General features: G+C 44.7%; 1 protein-coding gene across 2 annotated transcripts in view; it reads left to right on the top strand.

Annotated features, from left to right (window-relative positions):
* Window positions 1–14791, top strand: part of RIMS4 (regulating synaptic membrane exocytosis 4) — a 54734-nt gene that overhangs the window by 179 nt on the left and 39764 nt on the right. The gene's annotated exons all lie outside the window — the stretch shown is intronic.

Genomic DNA, 14791 nt, shown 5'->3' with positions numbered 1-14791 from the left:
CACCTGTAACGATGTTGTTTTTAAAAGGAGTTGACGTAAGAATCAATTCATCATCTGTGTGATTAACCTAGACTTGTCATCAGCATCATGCAGGGGTGGCAGGCAGAGGATTGTCTCCTCCAACAGATGTAGTTTTAAAAATTTTTATCTAAAAATTTTGCTGATGATTTATTTGCACTTCAGATTTAGCTCGAATACCGAGGAGCGTACAAGACAATAACGGGAGCTTTGGGAAGTCTCAGCGCTGTTGCTTCAGGAATGATTGATAGTGAGACATGCTCAAGTATGAGAACCCAACACAATGCCTGGGACAGCATTTCATTCCCTGATGTCCAGCCCCTCCTGCCCTGAGCAAGGTGATAGTTTAGGTGAATGCTTCCTCTTCCAGCGCTTAAAAAAAAATGTTTTTGCGCTGAATTTTATTTATTCACGCTTAGTGAATGTTCGTGATTGAATGTTAATAAGCTGCTCTTAATACAACACAGGTACTTGTCTCTGAATTAACTAAATCTGCAATTAAAACCTCATTCTCCAGCAGCTCATGAGCAGATCCTGCCTGTGTGAGTTGTCTGGTTAGTGAAGCTGTTCAGGGTGGATTCAGTGTGATGGGGATGTTGCAGTGTTGCTCCTGTATTTCGTGCCTGTGAGTGTGTGCTCAGACATGTATGAGCAACCAGCCAGGAGGAACGTGTGCTGCTTTTTATTGTTGGTGTTAAAACTACAAGTGTATAATTTTCTCAAGCAAGCAGATTACATGAAAAAGAAATTATAAGAGAAATGCTGAAATTGTGCCAGATAAGATTCTATATTATTCATACCCATGCATGCTTCTGAAATAGTGAGAGATTCTGATCAGTTTGGGTTGCAGCGTGATTTCTGTCAAAAAAATAGATCTCGATAGCTCATTCAGGGAGATGAATACTGCACTTGGCAAGATGTTCTCTATAGGAGGAGGCAGAAAAAAAATGAAATTGATCCCAGGGGCATTGACAAAGTAAACAATCCTATTTCAAACAGACACATCATCCATTTTGTCTGAAGCTGGGAACCACATCTGTAAGAGAATAGCCGTCCTACAAAAAAAGGAGAAGAACTGATAAATGACCAAGCTTAAGGGAAATGTGACATTTTCCTCTGAAAGGGGAAAACAGCCTAATGATTGTTTAAATCTACAAACAAGAAAAATTATTGAGGTGTTTCATTTAAGTTGCTATGGGTGGGTAATATCAAAGGAGCTTAAAAGGAAATTTACAGATGTGTGAGAGCCGTGGCTGCATTTGGGCAGTGGTAACAATACCTCTGGCTTCCAGTGTTTCACCCTTTTAGTCTGGAAAAATTACTCTGCTTTTGAAAAATACAGAATATACTTTAACTTATACATTATTTCCTTTTCTGCCATGGCTCTTTTGTTCTTCTTTGCTGTCTACCTTGTGGACATAAGGTGAGAAGACTCTCCTCATCTTCCACTATTCCTTTGCCTGGTAGACCTGCAGTGTGTCTGGACGGGGTTCTGAGGAGTGAACTGGGTGCAGATGATCTCTTCATGTGCAGAAGCAGGCAGCCAGTGGAGGCAGGAAAGCAACAGAACAAGAGACGGGATCACATTTGAGTGCTTCCAGAGCATGAGGGTGGTGGAGTTTCAGATATTTCATGTCCATGTGTCTCTCCAAAGAGGTGGATGTAGACTTCAGGGTTCCAATACCCTTTTCATTCCTCAGCTGCATCTACAAAAGATGCTCTGAGCAAATGCGGAGCTTTTTTAGCCAGGAAGTTGCAGTGGGGCTTTGAAATAGCCAAAATGCACTCAGCAGACCAAGGACTCAGGGTTAATAGCTCTTTTGATCTCAGCATGGTAATGTTGCTGGCCTTCCTGCTGGCTGGGTGCCACTGTCTTTGCTCCACTGAGGTCCCCAGCAATGTCAGTGAAGTTTAAGGATTTTTAAACTGCAGTTATTACCAGAATAATTGTTGGTTTAACTTATGCAAATGTCTATCCTACATTTCAGTTATGGAGCAGTAGAGTAAGAGGAGGTAAAAGTCAGTCATGCACTCATTGTGGGCACATTTCTAGAATGCCTGTTTCTGACACAAATCTTGTGAACACAGATCTGAGCTGTTCTGAGGATCTGCCATACGTTTGGTCTTGGCTGGAATCAGCTGTTTGGAATGCTGATATTCCTGTGGGAACATGTCAGAAGGAACCAAACTGCTGAGGACTGAACTGCCAAGTGGCAAGTGCGTGTAGGTTAATAGCAGGATCCATGATGACTGTGGGCACCTGCCTCGTAGGCAGCTTGTGGTGCACCTGGGTGCAGCTCATAATGAAAGCTGAGGGAGTGGGGTGTATGAAATCCCTCTTTGATGGTGGCCTTAGCACAGCCCTCCCCAGTTCAGAATGAAGGTCACCCTTAAGGCTAATGGTGTGGAGGAGAACCATTTTACTCCTTGTGTGGGGCATGAGGTTTGGAAACGTGGCTAAAGCAGAACAGAAAGTAAATGTTTTGTAGAGAGTACCAACAACCGACTTAGAGCTGCACATGCAGACCAAGCAGGCTTTGAGCAGGAGAGAGGAGGTGGTTTGAGTAGCTGGGACAGCTGATGTGGCAGTGCTGAACCCACTGGGAGCTGGGAAGTCAGAAGCAGTGCTCAGCTCTGGAGGGGTGAGAGCTTCCAGACCAGGACCCCGTGTACTACAGAGGACAAGAGCTACACCTAAAGACAGGTAGGTAAATGCGAAAAACCACTGGAAGGGATGGAGTTTCCTTTCTTGTGCCTAAATTGCGGGACCCAGCAGCACTGCTCAGGTCTGGGTGTGTGCTCCAGCTGTGCTGTGGCCCAGGTGGGTGAGACCCTGCAGTGCACCAGCTCCTTTCATCCTACACCCTGGTTTTCTTGGGAAGGACACCTGCTTGCACTGGCAGAAGGCATCTGTAGCATGCCCTGACGGGGATGCAGATTGGGATGTGTGGAATTGTAGCCATGGGTCACACTGTGCATGCAGCTACCCTGGAATCCAGATCCAACTTGAGCATCTACACCAGGCTCCTTACCTGCACAAGTGTGAAGAGCAGGGCTGCTCTGGTCAGGCAGCAGGGGAAGGTACAGAGCAGCTCTGAGGGACTGGTAAGTGTCCCCTCCCTGGTCAGGACCTCAGCACAGGGACTGTCCAGCTTGGCAGACCCCTGTCCTTGCTGCAAGGCAGGAGAATCAAATCATGTCTCAGCCAGCTGGAACCAAGTGTCTGGCAGAGAGAAAATGGTTTCCAAAGTCAAAATGTCTCCTAGATACTGACAGTAAGCCTTCCTTGTGTCAGCTGCTCATTCAGAAAAGAGTTGAATTAGAGATAAAATTCAGCCCAGGCTGCTGCTTTCACACATTATAAAGTACTGGCAGAGGCACTGTGTTACGATCAATTGCTTTGGAGAGAAACTATGTGAAATACTAATTTAATGGATTGATAAAAAACATTTAAACTATTGGGGTGTATGAAGGGGCTGTGGATATTTAGGTTAGTTTAGGATATTTTTTTGTTTGGGTTTTATGCATTGAACTTCCTCATAATTTTAAACATTGACCTGCTCTATAATTTCAAACATTAAGCGTTACAAAGCTATTAAATAGAGAGAGCCCCTATGTGTGTTTTCATGTTGCCATGGATATATCTCAGTTGCAGCACTGTATTGGGGTACATATGGTTTAAAAGAAAATTATGATTCAAGACTTAACTAGTCCATTTTTACTTTTTTTTTTTTTTAAATATAGCCCAAGTGTGTTAAGTCCTTTTTGGGCTTACTTTGGTTTTGCTTCATCCAGAGTTAATTTTTGGAGCTCTGGAAGCCTCTAACCAGTTTTGTTAGTTGTTTGTAAGCTAGGTAGCCATGCTCATGTGGCCATCATATAGGGAACGGGAGAAATTATACATCCATCTGGAATGTTAGCTATTTTTTTAATCAGTCTTTTATAAATGAATGGATAGTTTATCCCTGCAAAGATAGGCCCTAGAGCTCACCTGGCCATGCATGACCACAGGGGTGCCAGCTCTCCTTGGTTGGTGCAGGAGGCACCAACCCTCTTCTTGCCCAGTAAGGAGTGTATCTTTGGCTGTAGGTTAGCCTAGTGATTGTAAGAAATGCCTCTCTCCCTGCTGGGCACATTCTAGCTCTAGGTAAACATGTTTATTTCATAAATGGATTAAGTTGAAATAAAAAAATGAGAACAGTTCTGGAAGAGCTGCTGCAAATCAGTCTTCCATCAGAGGGAAGTGTATGAAAGGGACCAGCAGCCTGGAAGAGGAGGCTGTGGGTAAGATCTGCAGAGGCTGGTGATCCAGACCTGGTTATGAGTTAATCAGATCCTAAATACAGTGACTGATTCTTGCACCTAGTCAGGCAGAGCTGAGCAATCCTTGCTGTCCCTTCCCTGCCCTGAGCACTGGAGCAGCTTTCTGCTGTCAGGCCCTGCTGGTGCTGCACGTGTGCTCAGGGGACCGCAGGTACAGACAACAGGTTTTGTCTTTAGTGGCCATGGGAGGCTGAGAGTGAGTCAGCACGAGGAGCAAGCGATTGGAAACCTTGTCCTTGTTTGTGTTGCTCTTGGTGTTGTGGCTGCACGTGAGAGCCGTGGTCCTGGGCCAGGTTCATGCTGTGCCTGTAGAAAGGCAAAGCAGAATGTCAGCGTCAGTCGCAGGGCGCTCGTGGTGCGTGGCAGAACCCGGCAGATGGGGACGGTGGGACAGATGGGCGAGCGCGGGGAAGGGTGACGTGGCATCGGTCAGGCCTCAGCGTGCCAGGCTGCCTTCCTGGGCCACCAGCTGCTTCCCACTCCTGTCTCCCATGGGGCATCCTGCAGAGCCCTCCAGCACCCCCCAGCCGGCAGCATCCGCCTGTGCCGTGTTGGGAATTGTTAGAAACGCTGATGTAAGGTGGGGGGAAGAGCAGCAGCTGCTAGCCCAGGGATCTCAAGCGCTGTGCCACAAAGTGCTGTGTAAAAGTTTCCTTGGTGGTCATCTGGGTGTGGGTTTATGGGGGAGAGGGATGTGGATGGGGTCATGGGCCGTGATGGTGGCTCTGTGCTGTCCCCTGAGCTTTTGCAGCACACGCTTGCAGCCGTGGAGAGCCCAGGGTTGTGTCTCCTTCCCTCAAAGGTGGCCTGATGTACTTCAGGTATTCAGAGGATGATGCTGACTTCCAGCCATGTGTGCAGGAGTTGTTGAGGGTGGGTCAGATGTGACCCCTGCCAGCCACAGGAAAAGGATGTCTCTCTCTTATTCTGCTGTCAGCTGGTTTCCAAGTAGAAGAATCCGTCCCTGGAAAGCTTTCTATCTAGGAGACACTGTTTTTTTACTGCTTCTATTTCATGTGCAGTTAATTCTAATGCAACATTTATTAATTCAAAAGCACTCTGTTCTCCAGGCAAAAAAAATTATCTTTGCTCTGTCAGATTCTTGCATCAGGACAAGTTGTGAAACGCTGTAGCTACTTTGCTTCAACATTCCTGTTTGACGGAATGTGTGGATCTGCTTTGTGTAGGGCAGAATTAAGTTTGATTGGAGTAGTTGTCTCGAGGAATAATTTATCTGTGCAATTGTTTTCTGAAGCACTATTTGCTTATATTTGAATGCCTTCAGTTAGATTAGAAATGTGAACAATTTAATTTAGGAAATGGTCTGTAAGTCATTGATGGTTTTGGTGGGGCAGTGAGACCTGACTCACTCAAGGCTCTCAGCCCTGCTGTCTCCTCCTCTCTCCCACAGACATCTGTTGAGAAGCACCATTAGCATATTTGAGTAAGGATTTCTGCTCCTCTGCGGAAGTATTCAACACATTTTGAATATCCCATCTATCCAGATGATGTTCCCTTGGGGTTTGGTTTTATTTTCTGGGAGGTGGCTGTACTGTATGGCAACACGTGTCACAGCTGGGGTTCTGCAACACAATGATCCATCAGTTGTGCCATTGCTTAAGTCATCTGCTGATGACACGCAAATTAGGCACTCTGCTGTCCGTCAAACTATGCCTTGAAATCTGCATTTAAACTTTATCTTTGGCTTTACTTTTGCAAAACAGCACACTTGTAAAGGCTGAGTAGCCCTGATACAGCCTCCCTACACATCTGAATATAAGCTCTGTAGCCCGACCTTATATTCAGATCCAGCCACAGTTAAATAAATCACTGAGATGGATAATGTTCCACCTTCGTGCCATTAGGGTGTTCTGTCAGCTTTGTCCAAAACACAGAGCACTCATACAGCCTTGCAGAAACCAGTCTAAAATGTCTGAGTGCTCAACAATTTGGAGAGTACACCGTGTACAGAGGTAAATAACACATTTTTCTCAAAACTGTTTTATGACTAAGAGAAACTTAAGCTATTGTCTGTGTCCTTATTCTTGCAAATGTAGAGGTAGAGGGGTCACTTATATCTGTTCCCTAAGTAACTAATCTACTCCTAATCAGAAGAATAGTTTACCCTAAAATTTAGCTTAAATCTGAACAGAAATAGCGGATTGCTATTGCATTGCTCCCAGCAACATGGCAAGCAATTGATCACTGCTCTTCAAAGCAACTCTTCACATCACAAAGCTGTTCCTTCTTGTGCCAGTAATTCCAAGCCAAGAAATGGCTGTAATGACAGCCAGTGCTGCCTGGCATCCCTCTCCCTCCTTTTGCTGTTTGGACCAAAGAAACCTGATGGATGGTTTTGTTTTTGTCAGGTGGATTTGGGATTGTGCAGGAGGAGCAATGTGGACAGTGCCCTGGTTGCTGTCTGGCCCCTTGCAGTGAGGAGTATCTGTTTCCCACACTTTGTATGCAGTATTCCTGTAAATACACACTCTTGCTCCTGGCTAACACTCAGGGTATGATCCATGCTATTTTCCAGATTATTCCCAGCATGAGTGCTGTTGGCTACTCATTCCCTTTCTGGCATTTGTATGTTAATTTTTTCAGTGCTCTGAAATTACTGGTTTTTACATATGCCTTTAGTGATTTTCTTTGTGTTGATTTGGAGGGCTGAGCTATTTCATCCCATGGGTATTGGTCTGAATTCAATATCTGTTGTTTAGCAAGACCCATGCTTATGGGATGTTTGTGGGATTGGGAGGTGGGATAAATATCTGTAATAAGATGCTTTATCCCCTGGGCTCCAGAAATGCAGCAATGTTTGTGGATGAATTTGGGAGCTGGAGGAGATGTTCTGTAACGGAGTGAAATGCAGCATCCTTGAAAATCTTTGCTTTCAGAGTGGCCTGTTTTGTCAGGCGCCTTCTCATCACTCCACTCTGTGATGCTCAGGTCAAGGGGCTGCCAGGCTGTCATTCCCAGTTAGCAGCTGGAATGAGGATAATAGTGGTTCATACTGTGCCTCACATTGGTGACATCTGATTTAAGAGGTTACAGTGTCTCTGCCCAAGGAACACATGGTTGTGTCCCTCTCAGGAGCTGCCCATCCTCTGAGGAGCAGCAGCTCAGCTCTTGGTGGGCTCAGACTTGCAGAATGATCCAGCAGCAGCAGTGTCACCAAGGACAGGAGTGTGGGGACAGGCTGCCCCTCGCTCAGCTCCCTGGGCAATATGGATGAGGCTGACATTTCCCAGTGGTGACAGTTTCCCAGTGGTGTGGGACTTTTGCCAGCTGCCCACCAGCAGTATGCATATTTACAGTTAGCAGGGAATGTATCCTGCCACGTCGATGGAAAACATGTTAATTGTGCTGCAGCCAAGATGTCTTAAGAAGATTAAGATTTATTTTTTTTGCTGTTGTAAATCCAGCTCCTTGTTTAGCACTTATCAGCATCCTGGGAGGATTGTGTAGGTGGGTTTTTCTTTTTTTCTTTTATTTTTACTATTCACCTTTCTTTTCTTGTATTTCATGCGTGTTATCACAGCTCCAGCAGAAAGTTAGTAAACCTTCACTCAAGATTGTAAGGTGGCTGCTTTATATCCAAATTTGTGTTTTAATCACATTGTTAGAAGAAAAAAAGAGAAGGCTTTTCCTTTCTAATGCCTGTTGGATTTCCAGCTGCTGTAGTTGATTAATTCCTGAAAGTATCATGACAGCTCAGACCCAGTAACTTTCCCTGTCCCTTAGGTTCAGGTTGTGCTGCTGTCCCTCTGCTGAAGGCGTGCTGCCTCCTGCCCTGAGACCTCTCCAGTAGCCTGTGGGATTAGAGCAACTGCTCTGCACCACTTCTGCAGAGCCCTTCCGCCTTTATAGCAGTTTGAATTAAATTCACAATGAGGGTAGACAGTGCTCCAGACTAACTTCTGAAGCTTGTCAGTATTCTGCTTTCCCCCAGATCCCTCCAAAGCAGAAGGGATTGCAGAATTGCTGTCACAACCCACTGTTGCATTTCAATGGTGAATTTGGTATGTTTGCCAAAAACCCAGGCATTTCTGTGTGGGTTGGTCCCCACACATCTGCCTTTGTGGATCATGTAGTCCACAGTACATCCCCTCCAGATACTGGATTTTTGTTGTAATGTAAGTAAAGAGGAAAGGCTTAGATCACATTATCTAATGTACCTTGAGATAAAACCAAGCATTCTGCCGTGAGCAGTTTCTACAAGAGTCAGTACTTGTTTTAAATATTAAATGTGCAAAGTTGGGCTTTTTCAAAAATGCCTGTGAGTTTTGGTCTCTGGAATTTGTTGAAAGTGAATGGGATTTGGGGCTGTGTCTGCTTTTGGCAGTTCAGATCATCACCCCACAGCTCTGCAGGTGTGGGGCTGAGTCTGCTGCTTTGGTTGTGCAAAGCCAGCTGGAGCAGAGGAGCAGACCCTCCCTGGGACCCTGCAGTTCAAGAAGTTGAACTTGGATGGGGGAGTGTAGCATTCACATTCTCTGAAAAAATCCCTTCACCCAGGATTTTTCTCCTGGGAAGCTGAGAAGCCTCAGAGAAAAGGAAAACAATTCTTATCTCATTTGCTTCTCCTGTGTTGTGCTCCCATGTGGAATGTGTTTGGAGATTGTTTACCCACAGGTGATTGTTCCATTGAATTCTGGTGTGGGTTGTTTTGACTCATTGGGCAATTGGGGCCAAGCTGTGTCAAGACTCTGGAAAGAGTCGCAAGTTTTCACTATTATCTTTTTAGCATTTTAGTAAGTATCCTTTGTGTATTCTTTAGTATAGCATTCTTTAATATAATATGGTATCATAAAGTAATAAATTAGCCTTCTGAGAGCATGGGGTCAGATTCATCATTCCTGCCTTCGTGGGGACATTCCCAGCAAATGCAGTAGGGGAGCATTGAGGACGCTGGTGTGGAAAGCAGGGCAGGCAGTGCTGGAAGTGGGCGTGCAGGCCAGCGTTCAGCCTGGCAGACAGATCCTGTTAAATCAGGGTGATTTATGGAGCAGTTGCTGTTAAAAGCTTCCTCGTGCACTTTAGGAAGCGGAGCTGCCAGATTGGTCAAACTCCAATGCCCAGACAGTTTGAATTGGCTGCCGGCTGCAGGAACAAGCGTGGCAAACTCGCACAGCCGCTTCCTCCTGCCTTTGCAGGCTGCCACATCGCTGCTGCTGCTCGCCAAACAGACAGTGTCAAAATGTTACGTGCTATGAGGACATTGCCATGGCAACCTTAGCATCCCATGACACCCATTCTCCTGCTGCGGTGTCAGCGCAGGCTGTGTCGATGTACTTTCCTCCTCCATCTGGGGCCTTGAGGAGTGCTGTGGTGTGGGATCATGTGGATTTCTTCAGTTATGGGGCTGAGGGTGGAAGAGAGGCTCTCACTGGGCTTTTGGGTGTCTTAAGTAAGGCAGTGATTCCTTCTTCTGGCACAGCAACATTCTCATGATCATGGTGGGGCTCAAAAGCACCTGGATTTGCTTTCTGCTGTGCTGAGGAAGCAGCTTTCCCTCCGTCAGATGGGCACAGCTGCAGCAGCTGTGTCCTACCTGGCATCAGAGCACCCACCCTCCTATCAGGCAGCGCTGAGATCACTCAGTTTGGACAGACACTCTGGTCTTGCTTTGGGACATTCCTTTCAGCCCAGAGAAAGCCTGTTGCTGATGTCCATCTGCAGCCTGCTGGTCTGCTCCCTCCTCCCCTTCCTTAGCAGGAGCCATCAGCTGCCCTGGGCACGGCTGGTTTTGGACACCTGCCTCACACCTTTAGGTGGAGTTTCCTCCATGGCTACCTGGAGATTTCACTATGTCTTGATCAATGTTTTGAACTTGCCTAAAAATATTTCAGTTTTTGCTGCTACCTCTGTGTCCCGCCAGGATTTTCAGTATTCCCCAAGGTTTATTTTCCCCTTGTCTTCCTATATTTCTGTATTTCTGCCAGGTATTCCAAAATTAGCATCATGGGTTTTTTTCCACACATGTTTATTGGCTCTTTTCCCTTGACATAGAGAAAGCTGTTCTCAATATAAGCTAGAGCCTTGGCAAGAAATAACAAAGGTGGAGATGTTTCCTGTATGGCAGCCTGTAGACCTTCCACCAGTGCATGTTTCTGACTCCTGCTTGGTATTTTATGAGAGCAGGAGAGAGATCTGGGGTTAGTTATTGTGCATGTGAAGGTTCTGCAAATGGCAAAGAGATGTTTAACTAAAGATTTGCCTGCCCAGTGTGTACAGGTTGTGAATGTGCAATTCAAGGAACGTGGGTACACAACAAGGGTGTTTTTCACACAGTGGTGCTACAGCATAAAGGGATCATATATGATAGAACCCAGAGCTTGTGATCTTCACATCTGGTCTAAAGGGTAAATGTGAGGTGTGAGAAGGCACCTGTTAAAGCTAGGGGAAGGAGCAGAACTTGATTTTTTCAATAATTTCTGTTTGTCCAGACCCACTTCTGAACTGTTTCACAACAATAATTCTCAGCTCTTTTGTCTTGCCCGGTGCTCTGCTTTGAGTCGTGCCAGAGTCCCAAGGTAATCATTCTGTAAACTCGTTTTTCATCTGTTTCCACTGAATCCTGGCATCTGCCTAGTAACAGGAGTAGGTCTGTTCCTGTGACCTGGCTGCTCAGTCTCTGCAGAAACACTTTTACTGCTCCTGCACAGGAGACACTGCTATGTCCTAAACTCAGTTTTTCCCAAGACCCAATCCAAGCCAAGTGCCTCTAAACCTGGCATTGTGTGGGCCCTATTTCAATATTTTTCTATTTCTGTCTCAGTACTGCCTGGCTTACCTACTAAAACACTCTATGAAATATTGCATGGTTGGTTGAGGCAAAATCTGGCTTGTTGCTCTAGGCAGGCAAATTATCCACAGTCCATTTTATTTGGTGAATTTGACTGTTTTCACAGCCTGTTCACAGCAGCTGTCTGCTGCAGAATGGCAGCAAGCTTGTTGGACAGAGTGACTGTAAAAATCAGGAAGCCTTATTTCAGGCCAAAATTTTGTTTAATTTCCTGAAATCTAGAAAGCTGTGTATTTTCTAAAACATCTTTGCTCTGGACCTCTAAGGCTGGGTTTCCAAAGACTAGGGTGCTACCTGCATGAAAAATCTTGGTGAGAGGATTGAATCCTGAAGCAGGGACAAAATGATGGTCTGAAAATGCTTCACTGAGCAAAATATTAATAACTTCACAGGCTTGTGCCAGTTTTGTTAAGAATGTGCTTTTATATACAAGCTGACCAAGACAGGAGTGTTCTGTGAATGTCAGTTATGCAGATTAAAGCAGCATTTGGCATCTGATACTCAGTTAATACTCACTTAATGGTTTGAAAACTGGATTTTGCCTGCTTTAATGCTAAACTACTATGTCAGGAAAGATTATCAGCCTGTTATTTCAGTTTACAAAGAGGGGGAAAAAAAGCTTAACATCCTGATACAAGTACATCTTGGAGGGTTTACACATCATAAAAGGTTTGGTGACCTGTTCTTTTAACCACTTATAGTCTTCAAATTTGAGAGGAAATTGCAGTCAAAAGTGCACGTTTTAAAACCTGCTGATCTGAGTGGTCTGAGGGTCAACCTGCTTTTTCCTCTTGTTATTCCTCTGCTTAGTCCGCTAAGGCTGCAGTGCAGAAAGGGGGGAAAGAGCTGCAGAACTAGGACAGACTTGGGGTATATTTAACAATGTTCTATTTCGATGTGACAACAGCTATCGAACACCTACAAGATTGCAAACTGTGATTCACTCGGAAGCTGATATAACTGATGTCACGTTGTATTAATAGCTACAGAATTGTAACTGCTTTTAGCACTGAGATTCATTAACAGCCTCTACAAACACTCTTGACAATCAGTTGAAAACCTGAAAATATTAGGTGTATGTAAAAATGGATTATGCCATAAAGGAACCTCCCTGTGCTGCCAAATGTGTTTACAGCAAGTTCTTGAGGGTGTTATGCATAATGATTCGCCTTCATCACTTTCAGGAGGTCTTAGTGATAGCAAAAGGTGTTTGAGGACTGATCCACACTCTAAATTAATTAGGAGCTGCTGATCTAATGGGGTTGCATGATGTGAGTGCATTGGGGGATTATGGTGTCCATGGCATTTTTCTTGGCACGTGGAAGCTGCACAACTTTCCTGCATAGTGCTGATGATGTCTTGGAAGGTATTTGTTCCTTCATCTGTTTTAGCTGCACATTTTGGCTTCAATGGGTGTGGCAAACCATGCCTGGACAGAATTCTCCAAGGGGTACCAAGTGCAGGGAGTTCTGCTCCCCTCTGAGCTGATAGCTATGTCTGAGGAGATGGAAGAACAGGAAATGTTCAGTTCCTTCTATCCTTGAAGATACTGAATTAGTAGCTAACAACGATGGCATATAATGGCCCTCTCCAGCCTCTGGTAGCTCTCCTCTGGGCTGAATGAGTTGGCTGCTCTTCCAGGCTCTTCATAAACTCATCTCTTCATTACACACATGTGGTTTTAAGCTTTGCATCCCCTGCATGACAGGTCGGGACACGGTTGTAGAAGTGAAATGAAGACTGAGATGCAAGAGAGGAAGTGTTCAGGGTGACATTTGCTCTGTGTCAAGTTGTGTAGTCAAGCTTGTCACTGGGAGCGAATGTGTGGACGTGTAAAGCTGGGCTGACATTTCCAGTGCTCTGGGTGTTCCTGGGAGTTGTTCCATCATGATTGGCCACCTACTTCCCTCAGTTCCTTCTTTCCCATATATCACAGTACTTCTCTTCCTTTTGGCCATGAATAATTGCCTTTCCTTTAAGTTTTCAGGTGATATCTGCTCTGTCTCATTCATCTGTCGTCAGGTTTTAGCATCTCTCATTTGGATGTGACCTTCCTTTTGGTGGCCTGTGACTCTTAGGCTGTGGTGTGCTGACTTCTGGAGATGGAGTCTTCTGAGACTGGTAGGAAAGGTTGGCTCAGAACACAGCAAAATTGCAAATAACAGTACTTTGAAACCAGTACTGTCTGCCAAGGAAGCAAAGCTCTGTGTTTTGAGAAGATGGAAACCCTAAGCCCTTTTTTTTCCTTTTTCATTGTTCTTTTTTACAAGATTGGAAATCTTGGTTTTGAGTACATTGTTAAATGGTCATTTGCCCTTCCTCCCTAGAGTTACAGGAAGCTGTCCAGATAATTAAGTACAGTTGATCATCTTCCAGTGACACTGTTTATATTTTAAATATCTCAATAGCAATGGATTCATTGGGCACATAAAACAGCAAGTGATCAAACCACGTCTGGCTCAACATGTCTGTTGAAACAGCCTATGACAGTTAAGGAGTGTAATTAGCAAGACACATAGAATGGGATTGAAAAAAGATGTGAAAATAAGCAGAAGGATTTGAAAAGGATTAAGAATGTTAATGACAAACCAGTAGTTAAATGGTGCATGATTAATGACTGTAGAAGTAAAAGGTTGACTAAATATTGTGACTCTGTAATGGCTGCCCCAAAGTTATAGAAAAATACTCTTGTTCAAAAGAGTCCAGACCTGAATTTATATTGACACATATGCTGACTCTGGATTTAGACCTACTTCTTTGACTTGGTTTAGGTGAGCATCCCCTGAGATGCCTTTCATGGTTGACTTGATGACCTGAGATTCCTCTTCCATCTTTAATATTGATGATCAGGATCAATATCTCGCCACCCCACTGAAATGCTGAATCTCCTTCTGAACTGTGGTATAGCTGGATTGGACAGGCAGTTTGCAGCCCTTCAGTAAAGCTGTTCTGAGGAACATCAGGCTCTGTGTTCAGTAGCTCCCAGCTTACAGAGTTTAGTTTTGTCTCTGAGCGCTAAGTTGCTTTGATTTTAATAATTCATCTCCATCCAACTGTTTTATTGTCACTTGATTTATTAATGAGTTGGCTTAGACATTGTCCTAGTGCTTTCTCACAGCTGGCTGAGACCAAGGGTTGTGCTAAGCACAGATTGTGTGAAAAACACACCATTTCAGCTGGCCCCTGAGGGGCAGCATGGTTAGACTGGATGTGCAAGACCTGGAACTCCCAAACTATGACCTTGTTATCAGTAGCCCTTCCCAGCACTCATTCTCTCTCTCTTGTTGTAGAAGAACTTCAGATCATGCTTTCTTTTTTTTCTAGGAGTGGATTGTGATGGTTAATTAGATAATGTTTGTAGAACAGTGTACAAAACCTGCCAAGGGTCACTGTCCTCACTGGTATTATTAGAGCTGGAGGAAAACTGCCAGAAGGTATTGATTACTTGGTAAAAATAAACCCTTCAAACTTCTTTGGGTTTTATTCATTGCTACTTTTTTATCTCAGCATCCTGCAAACATTTCAGAGGGTGGATTTGTTTGCCAGAAGATCAAAACAAAATGTTGACAACTACTGGTGCCAATTTGTAGCCTTCCCGTGTGGGTGGCATCAGAGGAATTTGTGCAGTGCTCTGGAAAGTCT

Source organism: Geospiza fortis, unplaced genomic scaffold (genome assembly GCF_000277835.1).
Source record: "Geospiza fortis unplaced genomic scaffold, GeoFor_1.0 scaffold188, whole genome shotgun sequence".
Taxonomy (NCBI): Eukaryota; Metazoa; Chordata; class Aves; order Passeriformes; family Thraupidae; genus Geospiza; species Geospiza fortis.
This window is presented reverse-complemented; position numbering and strand designations above follow the sequence as displayed.